General features: G+C 41.5%; 1 protein-coding gene across 1 annotated transcript in view; it reads left to right on the forward strand.

Annotated features, from left to right (window-relative positions):
• The window catches only part of Morc1 (MORC family CW-type zinc finger 1), a 175766-nt gene that overhangs the window by 136023 nt on the left and 26541 nt on the right, over window positions 1-13202 (forward strand). The window lies entirely within an intron of this gene.

A 13202-nucleotide genomic window follows, 5' to 3' on the forward strand; every position in this document is an offset into this window, starting at 1 on the left:
CCCATGATCCCTTTCTTCAGGCCGAGAGAACTTTGACATATATGTAAAGGCATAAAAATTGTGCATATAAAACCCCTGCACAGATGTAGCCCATGACAGTTCAGTCTCCTAGTGGGTTCCATAGTAATGGGAACAGGGACTATTACTGACATGAACTGATTGGCCTGCTCTTTGATCACCTCCCCTTGAGGCGGGGAGCAGCCTTACCAGGCCACAGAGGAAAACAATGCAGCCACTCCTGATGAGACCTGATAGACTAAGATCAGAAGGAAGGGAAGGAGGACCTTCCCTGTCAGTGGACTTGGGGAGGGACATGGGTGGAGAAGGGGGAGAAAGGGTGAGATTGGGAGGGGAGGAAGGAGGGAGCTACAAGGGGGATACAAAGTGAATAAACTAATTAATAAAAAAAGAAAAACATTATGCATATAATTTGCAAAGCATATCAGAGTCCCATGGCCCAATCCAGATCACATGCAATTTTAATTATGAACTTCCGTCAGAAATTGTAATTCTTTTTCTGATGTTCTTGGTCCTTGTTATTTATTGCCTGTCTGCCTGTCTATTTTATGCTGCTAGGGGCCACTGAGTTACAGCATCAGTCCCTGGAGTATAATTTTGAATTGTCTTAAATGACATGGCTACCAAAAGCCCTTGGGATAAATCTATTTAGGAAACATGGGCACTCATAATGCATCTTCATTCTAACAAATGGTTAGTATCAAACCAACCTTGGCAACTGTGGAATCACTTTGACTTTACTAAGCCAAGTGTAACAATTTCTTGGTATTGAGGATTGATTCAAGGACTGGCCATTTCATTGCCCTTTCACTTGTGAAGTGCTGTGAAAGGCACTGTCCATATGTTACATAGCATCCTTTTTTATTTATGAATTATTTAAATTGTACTGGACCCAATGGAGAACATATTTCTTCCAACTTTTCTTTCCTTCAGCAGAGTGTCATTAACACAGTAGGACTATAAGCCAGTTTTATTTAGAAAAAAATAAGTAAATACGGAAAATTTCAAGCAGAGCCTCATAGGGTCCCATGTGCCCATTTAACTATGACCATCTTGGGTAGTCTGGTTTCTTCCACACTTACCTAGTCCCTGCTACTTCCTGACATCACACAAGCATACTGCAATCATTTTAAGAAACCATTAAATGAGAAAGGGAGAGAGAGAGAGAATGAGAATGAATACATTGAAAACGAGTAATTTGTATATGGGAGGAGGGAAAAAAGTCCCAAAACCCTTAATATCAATGATCAGGGACACCAAAATCCAGGACATCCAGCAAGTCGACATGAAAGCATTTTCAAAGTTAGAAAGGAGGTCAGAATTTAACCGAAGCTGAAAATGAAGAGAGAGCTACCAGCTGTCTTAAAACCTCAAGGCCTCTGTGCTGCACAGTTTGAACAGCTGCACCGGGACTGTTAGGGATCAGCGCTTGTTTTACAGAGGCATCAGTTTCTTCCTGTTTGTCATGGAGCTGTCTCACTGCTTTTAGTAAGTGCTTCTTTGGAAGTGAGCAATGCTGGCTTTGTATGGTGCATTTCTCAAGCTCTGATGTTTTCTTGTGGGTGTGGTAGGTGGTTTACTGTAAATCTGCAATCTTGGTGGGGTGTTCATTTTCAGACTCACAACAAATTAATTTGCATAAATGCGTATTAGTGAGATGCACATTAATTTCTGTTTGTAGTAGGAATAATTCAACTAGGAAGTAATTACCTATGAATGCGTATCTGTCTACTTTCTTAAAGTTAAAACAAAATTGAAGATTTTTTAAGCCCTATGATCCTTCACAGTTGTCTTGTGATGACTGTGTATGTGTGTACCTGTGGTGTAGTACGTGTGTGTGTGTGTGTGTGTGTGTGTGTGTGTTTCTTTTGGATGCTCTGCTTGTTGACTATAAAGGAGGAAAGCAGTCAGTGCTGAAAGTGGTACAGGAGGTTGTTACTTAAGGAAGAAAAATGAGCTACAACACAAGACACCCTCCCTTCACCTGCCATGCTTCTATTTATTATTTGGTGAACTTAATTGAGTGTGGAACCCAGGGCCTTATTCACAGGGATAATAGATTCAGATATATGGTGTGCTCAGCCCACCATAGAAGTCCTTACCTCATGCTTGGCTATGCTCTACTGTACAGGTTTCCTGTTGTCTGGGGAACAATTTCATTCTGATTAGCATATTTTTCCTTGACTGTGTTAATAATGTCTACCCACTTGCCTTTAGAAAAGATGCATTTTCACAGTAGGGTACTTAATTTTCCTCCTTCCTGCCTTTGGGTACCTCAGTGGCTTTTGTATTGACAGTTTTCTAAGTTCAGGTGAAATGATGATAGCATCAATTGCCCCTCACACTCTCATTTAATTTCATCATTGTTTATTTCAGCCATGTGATCACTTGTTCTCCCAAATAACCCCACTGCTGGGCTCAGTATTCTAACCGTTTCATCTATTATCCTAACGTTTTCCTTTTCCTCTCCCTGAAATTTTTTTCTTTTTTATTTTTTTTGAAAATAGATTTTTCCCCACACAATATATTCAGATTATAGTTTCCCCTCCCCCAACTCTATTCAGTTCCTCCATCTGTATCCACACCTTTTCTATCTCTACTCAGAAAACAACAGGCATCTAAGGAGTAATAATAAAATAAAAATGAGATAAAACAAAAACAAATTGGACTAGGACTGAACAAACTAAGAAAAAGAGACAAAGGAAAAAAAAACATGAGAACACATGTAAATGCAGACACATACACATTTGCACACAGAAGAAAATATAAATTTTGCACCCTTGAAAATATAAAACCAGAAGCCATAATATATATGCAAAGGCTCTGTAAGGTTAAAAAAAAATAAAAAGCCTAGACACAACATTATGAGACAAAGAACTTCCAGAGTTTCTGTTGAGTTTGTTTTGTGTTGGCCATCTTCTGTTGGGCACGGGCCCTGCCCTGAAGAGTTACATTTCAGTGCCCCTCCCTTTCCTATGCCCCGTGTCACGTAACACGCCCCCACTTTACTCCCTAGGTCTTGGGCTTGTTTGCCTTGTCTCCAGGTGCTTCTGGCTGTGAAGACTGTTGTCACTGCTGCAGCGTTTTTTAAAGTTTTGATACTAATTTATGCTTAGCCTTTCAGCCAGCGTAGGCCATTCATTTTCTCAGTCCATGCGACGAGAGTGGACTACATACAGTGTTCTTGGTCAGACCTTGCACATCATTCAGAGCTATGGAAGTTTCCAACTGGGGCCTAGTGAGCCTGAGGCTCTTTCTAGACATTAAAACACTGTCCTGAAAATAATGAGGAGCTTTTTAAAAGACATCTTAATCCACTTTCCAATGGGCTAGTTAGCCTCCCAGTCAGATTGGTGTGGGAGCCTTCATCTGAACTCCAGCACACTTCTTTTGTTATTCTCCACAATTCCATTAGCCCACATGTCATCCTTTCCAACAATTTATGGAACTACTGGGTTCCAAATTTGTCACTTCTGTCTCTGTAAACCTGAACTGATCCCAGTTTGGTGTGTGTGTGTGTGTGTATGTACATGTCTGTGTCTGTTTGTGTGTATCTACCTGAATGTCTGTGTGTGTATGTGTCTGGGTGTGTCTTACGTGTGTTTGTGTATGTATGTCTGTGTGTGTATGTGTCTCTGTGTGTGTGTTTGTGTGTGTATGTGATTATTGTGTCTGTGTGTATGCCTGTGTGTGTGTATTTTTGTGTCCTCACCTGTCGCTGTGTGTCTGTGGAGGGCAAGGAATGTGGGAGCATCTGAGTGTTTTACTGAAATCAGTTCTCTTTCCTGTGTGGCCAGGATGAAATCTGGGTGCTGTTCTTCCCCTGTGTCACTTTATCAAATCTTCTTGATAGTTAAGGAGAAATATTTCCATTCTCACTTCACAGATGAGGAAAACAAAAGGTCTCTCACTGCTGGAGGTGGTCACATAGCCTCAGCCATAACTCTTTCTCTTTTGAAGGCCCTTTGTGACTTTCTCTCTTCCCTCATCACCATGACTGTAGTAACTGCTCAAATATCAATGCAACCTCTTCCACTTGGATCAGCTGAGACATAGCAAGCTTCTCTACTCAAACATAACGACTCCAAAAAATACCTCTGCAGTATATTGATTGTCATTAAGAAATTTGGCCTAAAGGACTTCCAGTGTTGTATAGATGATATCTACAGGCCAGAATCTTGAATCAATTTTTAGGGGCCAAACCATCTAAAAACTGGTATATGTACACACACACACACACACACACACAAATGAAATCTTGCCATTGTTAGCAACATGCATACAGCTGGAGGCTTCAAAGACAAATCATACATGTCCTCATTCATTTCTAGAAGCTGAAAAAGTTGACCACATTGATGTCAGTAGGCAGGGTAGCAAGAGAGCAATGGAGTAGATAATGGCTACTAAAGCACATTTCCAAAAGGAGAAATAGTATCGTGTTATATAGTGCAGAAGGGAACTGTAGTCCACAGTAATTACTCCTACTATACTTTAAAATAACTGCAGAAGAGTTAAAAAATTACTAACCCAGAATATTTGAGGATATAGAAATGCTAATTACTGTGATGGGCCATTCCATATTGTATATATGTGTTGACATTTGGTACTTTACCCATAGGTAAGACAAGTACTCACATGCCAATTAAAAACTCTCAGTGGCCAATCCATGGGACTGGAGAAATGGCTCAGTGGTCAGGGTACTTTCTGCCTCTGCATAGGACCCAAATTCAATCCCAGAACCAATGTCCATTGTGAGCTGCCCAGGCTTCAGCTTCCTCTGACCTCCATGGACACACATACACACACACACACACACACACACACACACACACACACACACAGCATATGTATACACATAAGTAAAAATAAATCGTAAATATTCAATCCAGCATTGAGGCATTGAGTCCTGGCTCAGATTAATATAAATTTTCTTAAGCTTGTCTCTTTCCTTGTCCTCCCTACTTCTGACCTGAACAGCATACTTTTTTTTTTTTTTTTTTTCTCAGCACTCATCTCTTCTTCTGGTTAACTGGGAGTCCCCAAGACTCACCTTATAGGTGATACAGAGCATTGCTTTCTGGGCATCCCCTCACCTCTGCTTTTAGGGCGGAAGGAGAAAGTCTTTCATTTTTTAATGCCATCATGGCCATAGACTTACCACTAGTTTTTTCCATGACTTAGTATTCTCTTACCTTTGACCACCAGAAAATCCATTATTTCCTCACATATGTTGATGGATACTTGATATACTGACCTGGTTTCTGTTTTGAGCATTTCCAAACTTATGTGTAAAGTTCTAATTTTCCCTGCTTAATTCCAGTTAGGAAAGAAGTTGAAGCTATTTTATTATATGTAAGTATGCCAGCTTTTGCCAGTAGAATCAATGTCTGAGTAAATATTATTGTATTTCCCTGTTTCTGCTTATAGTGCTACATCTATGCCAGGGATTTACCTAAATTCAAGTAAAAACCCTTATACGTTGCTGTGTGATATACTGGAAGTTTGACTCCAGACTCCAGCCAAAAATTTGGGACTTGGGTATTATACCCAAGAACAGAGACTGGTCTCCCCATGCCCTGCCAGAATACTCAAAAGTGAGGCATTCAGAGTAGTTGTCTCTACACCATACAAAATAGAAGCAATATAAATAAAAAGAAGCAATGGGAAGAGACTAGCAAGTGTTCATTCAAGTCATGTCACAGGATGAAAGATGAGAAGCAACTATAGACTAACCTCCCTAGAGGCTCTTTGATTAAAGCCAGTAGTGGCGTAATCAGGTTGTCAGACCCTAACAGATGGTTACAAAAGCCAAATGATAAATTTGAAGAAAGTTCACTTTGGAAAAAAAAATTTTGAGAAATTAAGTGAGAATAATTTTCTGAGACTCAAATGAGAGAGAAGAGAAACAGATCTTGACTATGCATATGCATTCCTTAGCTCACTTTTCTGAGCTACACATTCCAGAAGTATGAAGAGCTTTTCTGATTCTAGTAAGAATCACCATATATTCTTCTCTCGTGTGTGTTTTCATCTTTAGTAATCTTCAGTTACTAGTCTGAACGTAGGAAGTGAGTATAGTTTGTTAAAACATGAACAAATGTCTTTACCATGGTTATACATGGATAGTTTTGATTTAAACTAATGAGATATTATACAACCTTTAAAAAGTACTGTCCCTATGTCAGCAGTCTTCACAGCCACTGTGAGTTGAGCTGAGATTATTTTTTCAGATGTATCAAAGTATTTGCTTGCTTGTGTGTGTACACATGTGTGTGCGTGCATGTGAGTGTGCTCCTTCATGTTATATATATGCACCATATGTATGCAGGAGTAAGTGGAGGTCAGAACTATGGCCATAAGTGGATGAGAGCTGCCGCATGGCTGCTGTAAACTGAATTCCAGTCCTCAGCAAGGGCAGTAAATGCCCTTGATGCTGAGCGCTCTATTCCAGCCTGTTGTAATATCCTTTTGATCAGACTGAGTTTAACTGTGTCCTCTGTAAATACTCCTTCCTCTGCAGATCAGGTCTTGAGGACAGGCCGGCAGATGGGTTTGCCATCTGTGTTCAGAGCGCATGCTCTGCTCTCCTTTTTGATGAATACTTGATATTCTGACCTGTTTTCTGTCTCAAGCATTTCCAAACCCAGGAGTTCTGTCAACAAAATTCTCTCCACATCTTCAAAAGCTTGATGGCCAGGTCATTCTGCCAGAAATATTTTAAGAGTCGATGGAGCCTTAGATGTTTGAGGGAGATATAAACATCATTGTTCAGAAAAAGAGTTCAACACAGTTTGGGGCCCGAGAAGGGTCTGTGAATAAAGAGTCAAGTGGCTGGAGGGATATCTCTGTGTCATAGCCAAGTTAAGCCTCTAAATGACACCTTGTTCGCTCTTTTTCTCTTAGCCATCCTCTCAGAGGGGCCACTTGCAGCTCCCTGAGAGCACCAGGGCCATCTGAGTTCCTAGGACCAGTGACAGAGCTTCCATGTAAAAACTGAGAAACACTTCGTGAACTGCTGAGTTGTCAATCTAGACTTTGTTAACGGGGGTAAAATACCAACCCAGAGCACAGCCCGAAACAGCTGCAGCTAAATCTTGAGCGTCAGTATTATAGGGCAGGGAGCTTAAAAGAGTGACTGACCCAAAACCAGATAAAGAACAAGAGAGTAGCAAGGAGCCTGCCTAATGAGTCCCTGCTCTCTTCACCCTGTTCCTTGTTCTGAGTCCTAACAAATTTTCAAGAAAATGCATTGGTATCTCTGTAACATACACTGAATACTACAGTGACGAGATTTCAGAAGAAGACCATTTTTTTAATCAGCCTTCCTGGTTGCCTTCTTGTGAACCTGGAAAGTACTAGGGTTGTTTCTAATACCACCAAAACATTGCTGGAGAATCTATTCATAAGCTACAGTGCAGAGATTCCCAAGGGCTTCAGGAAAATTATCTATCCTCAGCCTCCCTTGACCCATCCATCAGCACACAGCAGACTGTGCCGAGAGCCACAAGATGAATGTGTGAAACACGCATAGGAGCAGCTCATGGGGGACTTAGACCGAATCTAAATGTTAGGGACCTGTGAGTGAACTACCAGCGCCCATGAGTCAAATCATCAAGGCGAATTTACTAAACAGTACTGTGCCAGGGATTCTGAGAGACAGTAGAAAGATAAAGGGCATATCTGTAGCCCTAAAGGAAAGGGAAAATTAAAAGGCATTCATACCCATATCCCATGAGGAATACTGTATTATGGGAAGATGACAATCTGTAGCCTAAGAGAAGATGCAGTTTCAAATTCAAGCCTCTGTGCTGCTTGCCAGTTTTATAAAATTTTGACCTGCTATGGTTTGTATTTTGTAAATAAAGTAAGAATAATGTCACCTCATGTCATGGTTGCTACAGAATGAATGGATGAATGGAATAATTGGTTGCTGTGAAATGAAAATAATTCTGTGTAAATGAAAAATATATCTCTCTTTTTTGTTTTTTTATTTTTATTTTATTTTTTTTTTTGAGATAGGGTTTCTCTGTGTAGTCTTGACTGTCCTGGAACTCACTCTGTAGACCAAGCTGGACTCTGTCTACCTACCTCTTCGCCCCACCCCCTCCGGGTGCTGGGATGAGGGTAGCGCCACCATTGCCCAGCCTGAAAATGTTTCGTAAAGCCACCTTCTGTAAATTGAAAGGAGCCAGATTCAGTCTTTATTATGTAATCTAGAAGAAGGAAGCAGAGAAAGCACAGTTGTCTAGGGAGACCGTGGGATGAGGCAGGGTGAGGGAGTGACCCCACAAGCTGTGAAACCTGGACCTGCAAACCAGAAAGGCTAACTAGGGAAGATGTAAGACAGGATGAAACAGGTGTTGGTGGACACAGCACACTTCTGCTGCGACACTCTGTACCTATGAAGTAGGTGTTTGATGGCAGTTTTAAGTTGATTTACGCTTTTGCTAGGTGGAAATTTTTTTTTTTTACTTGTTAATACAGTTCTCAGAATTTTTTTTTTTTTGGTAGACTTATATTTGTTTTGCAGAGATTCAACCAAATTGTGAATTCAGTGTCATGGCAAGAATTGAAAGTATGTGAATAATAATTAATAATAATACTAATAATAAAGAATCAAGGCTGCTGAATGATCTAGTATTCTTTAAGTCATAGTTGCTTGGCCACTAATGACAGAAGCATTACTATATATTCACAGGCATTGTTGAGAAAAAGGAAGAATGGCTGTGCTAGAGAAATGAAAAAAATATTTTGAAGGAGCAAGACCTAAATTTGTCTTTTAAAATGGATACAAATTTTAAGAAAGGAGGAAAGTAAGGGGACACTGAAGGTCGAACCTCCATATATGTGGACAGAGTCATCAGAGCAGGACTTCTGTGATTCTGCTAGGGAATTCCTGGATGAACCTTAAGTTATCTTCTCCCCCTATGCCCTTACCCTAGTCTACTGATAGGGGAAGTCCTCCTCCCCTTCTAGCTGGCCCTAGCCTATCAGGTCTCATCAGGACTGGTTGCATTGTCTTCCTCTGTGGCCTGGCAAGGCTGCACCCTACAGGGCGAGGTGATCAGAAAGCCAGCCACTAAGTTCATGCCAGAGAAAGCCCCTGTTCCCCCTACTAGGGAACCCACTTGGAGATTGAGTCTATGGGCTACATCTAAGCCAGGGTTTTAGATCCTCTCCATGCATTGTCCTTGCTTGGGGTATCAGTCTCTTCTGGGCCCCCCAGGGCTCAGGTTTTTTGGTTCTGTTGGTCTCCTTTTGTAGCTCCTGTCCCCTCCAAGTCTTTCTATCTCCCCCTTCTTTCCTAAGGTTCCCTGAGCTCTGCCCAAACTTTGGCTGTGTGTCTCAGCCTCAGCTTCGATACCTCGCAATAGAGTCTTTCAGAGGCCATCTGTGGTAGACTCCTGTCCTGTTCCCTGTCTTCTCTTGCTTCTGATGTCTATTGTGTTTGTCCTGCTGAATGAGGATTGAACATCTTCTTCTAGGGTCTTCCTTGTTGTTTAGCTTCTTTTGGAGTATAGATTGTCATGTGGGATCCTGCCACCTGACAGTTATAAAGAAGATGAGGTAAACAAATGCTTGAGAGAAAAATTATACATGTGGTGTGAGGACTATGAAGACTAAGTAATAAAATCAGTGTTGAGACAGATGTGTAAATGAGAAAGGAACAGACAACCAGAGGAATCTGCTTAATGGCCAGTGACGTCACTGAATATTTGAGGTGTCAGCTAGATATTTGTAAACGTTATGTCAGTTGTGTAGGTGAGGGGCCCCCAGTAAAGAAACTGCCAGCATAACTGCCCGATGATTTGGGGTAAGTTTTTATTGTAGATGGGAGATAACAGCCTGAGGCACCTGGAAGAGTTTAGAGCAGAGAGATAAAGAAGTAGACTGGTCATGGCCAGGGTAGAGAAATGGGAGAGAATAATGAAGATAGCGTCAAGAGAGTAAGAGAATAAAAGAGATCAAGTGCCAGAGTAGTAGGGAGTAGCGGGTCATGAAGAGGGTGAGTAGCTGTGGGAGAGGAGGGCCAGGAGGCTAGCATTTGGACTTTGAAATTTGTAGTGCTTGTAAGTAGGGACTGGGGGAGCCCGAAGGCAGGCACGGGCTTTGATATGCAGCCAAAGGTATATGTCAGTGAAAAGCCAAGAGTCTCATCTGCCAGAAGTAAGGGTAATGAGTCCTTTTGGCAAATGGGAAACAGTTTCACAAGATCCCAGGGAATGCTGTTTTCTGTCTTACTGCCAGAAATCCTAGAGCCCAGCTTGAGCTCATTTCTGGATATGCGGACTGCCCTGGAGTTTGGGGAATTAATTTCTTTTGGACCTGACAAGTTGGAAATACCTAGAGCAAATGAGAAAGGGGAGCAGTGATGACACTGATCAAGCTACTGTTTGCATAAATGAGGTAGCTTATTCAGCAATTTCAGTCTCACTCGAAGTACAAGTCCGGTTAAGCTATTCTGATAGTCCCCCATTCTTAGACAAAATTCAGTGTCCTTCCTATGGCTCCAGAACCCTGGATGACCTGAGTTAGCATCTTTGGAGTTCTCAACACTCTACTAAGTCCTTGCCTTTTTCTAGCATTCTAATGAATATTAATGAACAAAAAATATTAAAAATGGAACATACTATCAGGTAGTGTAAATTTTGTGTATGTGTGGCAGGGGGAACAGGTAAGAAGACAGTGTGAACCCAATCTTACCTTTGTGGCTTCCAATTCCTGGTTTCATTTTGCACACAGTCCCTGCCACCACCATCAAACAGCACACACGTCTTTTTAAAATGTTGTGTGTTGTTAAAATGTTGTTAGTTGTTAACTTAGATGCTGGGGACCCAGCAGAGAAGACAGTTTTGTGTCAGTGTTCACTCCTTGTCCTTGTGAAATTCTGTGGTGTAACAGAAAGCTCACAAAGAAAGTGCCGAACTGCCTGCTCCATGGTGGAAAAGGAAACATTTATTCCAGACTGCCAAGGTGATGGGGTGTGTATGTGTGCAGGAAAAAAATCATAAAGGAACAGAATGAGTATCTGGGGAGGAAAGGAGCCTGCGAACTGAAACAGCCTGATGGTTTAGGGTAGAGGAGGAGATGAAAAGGGCCAGGGTGCTGGCGTGGACTTGGACATGCATGAGGGATGCATGTGAGTAAAGCCTGCAGGGAATAAGGTAGCAGCTCCTTTTGGCAGACAGAAAACTGATTTCACAGGTCACTGAGTAATTCTGTGGGTGAGCTTTTGTCAGCGGTCCTTCTATAGTCCAGCTGCCTCTGAGCTAAGACTGTCATTTGGGGGTTGTTCACTGCATTTGGGGAATTGGGGTTCCTTTTGGACCTGATATGTGGGGGCAGGGATCTGTTGGTACTTAAGGTGGAGAATTGATTTTGTTGTGTGGTAGGTGATGTTAAGCGCTCAGGAGAAAATGAGGCAAGGGGAAAGTGATAGGCACATCTTCCTTGGGTGATGTGTAAACTTGAGTTGTAAATTTTGGTAGGGTGCTCAAGGATGGAAAGGATGGATACAGAAGAAATAAGTTCCCAGACAGAGCAAACCAAAAGCCCTTGAGAATAGAGGGTGGTTGACATATTGGGGGAATGGCTACAAAGGAGAAGTGGGGGGTGGAGAGGAACAAGGAACATGGATCAGCTGGGTCACATTATGTAGCCTCCTGCATTCTTCTTTCTCGACTCTTTTTTTTCTTCACAGAATTTCATCACTTGATAGTCATTGAGTATTTATTTTTTATTAATTATTTATTTTATTTATTTATTTCTCATGCAGTAGACAACAGGCTGCAAAAGGCAGGACCTTGAACTCCACAATACATCAGGGCTTGATCGCACTACAAACTCAATGCATGAAGGGGAGGGCCCCGTGACAAAACATTAACCATAAAGAGGAAAAATGGCCTGTTGAATTGGTAGAAGGGCATTTACTTATTTGATACCTTTTTTTAAAGTCCTTGACAAAAACGTGTACCCAGTGGGGGCAAAGACACAAAGGAAGAGAAGGGAAGAAACTAGATAAAATGGTGCCACCCACTTGCTGAGTTTCCTAGCAACACTTAAATCAGGCACTGCATAGCCTCCTGCACCCCGTGTTCCACTCCAATGTAGTCCTGGTTTGTCGGTCTTTTTACCCAGAGACTTTACAAAGTGAGCAGGTGAAATTGTAAGTGGCCTATCTGGCAGGAATAAATACATTCTGAAGAGACTCATGTCTCCCACTAGACCATGAGAAAGAATGGACTCCAGGAAATTTGAATTTCCCTAGAAATCTCCTGCTGAGAGAGGAAATGGCTAAAGCCCTAGGTGACTCTCCTGGGAGATTTGTTTCTTGAAGGATTTAAAATTTGTCAGATGGTATTGGGAACTGAGACAGTAGTAGGCAGGGGACCATACCTTGCTGGATCGTTTAGTTACACTATTTCATGCTTTCTGTTTTAAAGCCTACCCTTATGTCAGGGACCCCAGAGATGGGTTTGGGCTGTCACCAGATCTCTTTGTACTCTTCAGAATATGGCCATCTTGAATACATCTCCTTTTTTCTGTTTTCTACTTTTTACTATTAGTTTGACTTTTTGTTCTTCTAGTTTTCCCTCCCTTTCTCCCTGTTCCCTATTTTTTCTTTTCTTTTCTTTTTTCTTTTTTCTTTTTTTTTGTGTGTGTGTTTTGTCTTTTTAGACATGCTTTCACTATGTAGCCTTAGACCAGGCTGGCCTTGAATTCATCCAGATTCTTCTACCTGTGGTCAGTTGGAGGTCTGGGTTTAAAGGCATGCCCCTGCATTCCTAGCCTAATTTGGCCTTTTTAGGTGGCTTATTGAAGAGGACAGGTGGCCAAACCTAGGGGGGAAACACATTTTTTGGGTGTTGAGTGCCTACAGAAAGTTGAGAGGAAAGATGGCTGTTCCTAACATCTATTGAAGGCTGTTTACTTCAAGGACATTGTCCTGTCCTTCCATTTCTTCTACCTTTGCCTCTATTTGTTGAAGAGAAAAAACAAACTTTTGGACTTTGTTTTAGACTCTCAAGAAAGTTTCTCTTTGATCATTACACCTCAGACTTTGCTTTATCTGTGTGCTTTTGGGATTTTTCAAAATTTTCAGAATCTTTTGAACCATTTGGGGTGCATGCCTTTTAATGATTGGCTTTATTTTTTGGAGTTCTGTTGTGTATGGGCTATTATCC

This window comes from Meriones unguiculatus, chromosome 17 (genome assembly GCF_030254825.1).
Source record: "Meriones unguiculatus strain TT.TT164.6M chromosome 17, Bangor_MerUng_6.1, whole genome shotgun sequence".
Lineage (NCBI taxonomy): Eukaryota > Metazoa > Chordata > Mammalia > Rodentia > Muridae > Meriones > Meriones unguiculatus.